The sequence below is a fragment of the Castor canadensis genome, chromosome 3 (genome assembly GCF_047511655.1).
Source record: "Castor canadensis chromosome 3, mCasCan1.hap1v2, whole genome shotgun sequence".
NCBI classification, from domain to species: domain Eukaryota; kingdom Metazoa; phylum Chordata; class Mammalia; order Rodentia; family Castoridae; genus Castor; species Castor canadensis.
In genome coordinates this window covers 85,913,789-85,916,686 of record NC_133388.1, presented here as the reverse complement: position 1 = coordinate 85,916,686, position 2,898 = coordinate 85,913,789, and the positions used below count along the sequence as shown (strand labels likewise).

The window sequence follows — 2,898 nt, the reverse complement described above, 5'->3', positions numbered from 1 at the left end:
GAATAAACAATTTTTTAAATAAAAAGCAAGTCCAATGGTACAAAAAAAAAAAAAAGAATATGAGTTCTAGAGCCAGATTGCCTGAATTTGAATCCTGTCTTTGATCTTTACTATTTCTGTGACCTTGAACAAACTACTTAATTAATATTGCACTTTCCCATTTAAAAAATGGGAAAATGAGGAGTACCTACCTCAAAGGGTTGTTGTGAGGATTAAATTAGTAAAATATGAAGCATACAGAAAGCATTCAATAAATGAACTGAGTGTGGTGGCAAAATAAATAAATAAATAAAAATCTAGCTGCCTAGATAGCATCACTTGTCAACTCTAATGCGCCTTCATTTTCAAACCCTTTCTGAACCAGCACATTCATTAGTTCCCTTGCTAACAAGTGAGTAAACATTAAATTGGGCATGAGATTAATTCACCTCAGAAATTTTTTGAGTATTTCCTAGAAATGACTATGGTAAAAATTCTAGTTAGGAGTGAGCACGAAGTACCAAAATGATGGAGGGGCAATACCTCTCATAGAATCCTAAATTAATAAGGCCCATTTCAGTTCAAATAGATTACAGATTACATACTCAATATGTCAACGCAAGGTACATTAATTAGTAAGATACTGGTATTTATGATTGATACATCATCTAGAAAATTTTGTCACTAACGGTATTTGGGTCTTTGCAATCATTTATGTTATAAATTTGGTTATCAAATTTTTCATAACTTGTAGTGACATCTCCTTATAAATTGTTTTCAGTAATAGTTATTTCCTATTATGTCCACAGTCACAATGCTTCTGGTCCCAGTAGTCATCTGTGTAATAATAATCGTCCAAAAGGAAAATACCAATTGGCCAATCTCTTTATCATAGAGCTAGAAGAACTCAACCAAGCATGGAACACTTCAGTTTTTCCCATTTCTGTGTAGCAAAGGCCTTTTACCACTCTCCTGTTCCTTCACTTCCTTGGATATTCAAATCACTCTTCTAAGAAAAACACACATGCAAAAAAAATTTTTTGAAGTTGGAGAAAGAAAAGGAATGGCTAGCATTTTTCCTCCTTTTTCTACTGGGGCATAACTCTTGCTGACACTTCCGTCTCCAGGCTTCACTCTGATTCCCCGCCACGATCTACCCTCTCAGCCACTGCCATCTACCTAAGACTGGTTTTGCAAAAACCATATACAACCACAGGACAGAGAAATAGATAGTGGACTCCACCCTGGATTTTTGAGCCATTCCTCCATTATTTTATGCCACCAAGACTACGTGTAGCTACAAGTTCCCACTCTTGGTCAGATTTATCAAGATTTCTAGGTGGAGGTCATTTCCAGCTTAGCCATGGCAGCTAAGGCTACCACCCACCTGTGGCAGCTGCAGCCGCTAGAGCCCATGGATAAATGCATAGGATCAGGAATTGACATTGTGATACAGCATGAAGAAAATTGTTGGTACACTTCTAGGATTTGGTGACTTTGTCAGTATGAAACTGAAAGATGTCACTAAGTTTGAAATCACACCAGAAGGAAAGATTACCTAATTAGATCAGATTTTGCTAAGTGGAAATAACATAACATCGCTGATTCCTGGAGAAGAAGGGCCTGAAGTATGAATGGATTTCCTTGACTTACACTAGATTCCGTTTTGTCTTAAAATGGCAAGGAAATGGAACTATTTCTAACCTTTTAATGCTCAGGTTTTATAATGCTAAGTTTCCCATTAAAGGGAAATGCTTTGAAGATGTATTATATGTCCATTTTTCTAAGTTAATCATGATTACCCTGGGAAAAGAAGAATATGGTTTCTGAAGGCTAAAAAAATAAGATGTGTTTGGTTTAAAAGAAAAAAGATGTCTTGGTAGAGCTCCTGCTTAGCAAGCATGAGGCCCTGAGTTCAAGGTCCGGTACTGAAAAAAAAAAAAGATTTCTAGGTGCTCACCAGAATTTTGTGATTGCTAATTGTGTTCCTGAGTGTAAGGAAAAGAACAATAATATTCTCTGTCACATAGTAGAAAGAAGAAAGTGTATGGCATATAGGATATATGCACCCTCACGCACACGCATTCTGGTTTATGTATTTGGGCTCTGTTTTGTTTCTATGTGACTTGAGATGCTGTACTTTCTCACATAACTATCCACTGTTTTCAAGACATTTTCCCTTACAATGTTCAGAGACACTTACAGGTGGCAATTCCCAGCATCAGCGTATCTACAAAATCAGGGTGTTTTCATGTACGTAAACAGAAAAATGAGACCCGTTGAAACTATTCCAGGAATCGGGGGGAGAGGGGATAAAGAACTGTGGTGGAGAGGGTGAATTCAACTATGATATATTTGATACATTGTGAGGATTTTTGTAAATGCCACAATGTACCTCCGCCCAGAACAATAATAGAAAACAAAGAATGGCGGGAAAAATCAGGGTGTTTTAATAAGCATTTAGAGCTTTCATCAAAACTAAATGCTGTTTTAATTGCAACTAGTCCTTAAAATTATATAAATGTAGTTATATTACACCTGGCAATGGATGAGGTCTTTTGTTATTATTTGATTCCCAATAATTGGACCCACTAAAAAGCCAACTAAGATTTGGAAGTATTATTTTTATTCCTCAAAAAATAGAAAGGTTGCAAAAAAATCCAAGATAAAACCTTTTTGGTTACAGCATGAACCCAGAGGAATATTTCTTCTATCTCTTTACATGAATTTCACCTCAAACACATACATACAAAAATCTGCTTCAAACAACCCACTATCATTAACTCAAACCCAATCAATAAAGCCAGCAGAAGGCAGCCTCTCTCCATGCTATTAGACAGAAAATACACCACTGTTATTTAGGCGACCTGGGGAGAGAGTTCTATCTTTTTTTCCCTCAAAAATAATAAGAAAAGTAAA

At 36.2% G+C, this 2,898-nt stretch overlaps 1 pseudogene; it reads left to right on the top strand.

The window, feature by feature from the left end:
* Window positions 1-1,342: 1,342 nt before the first annotated feature.
* LOC109697867 (U6 snRNA-associated Sm-like protein LSm5 pseudogene) lies at window positions 1,343-1,613 on the top strand (annotated as a pseudogene).
* Window positions 1,614-2,898: the final 1,285 nt, after the last annotated feature.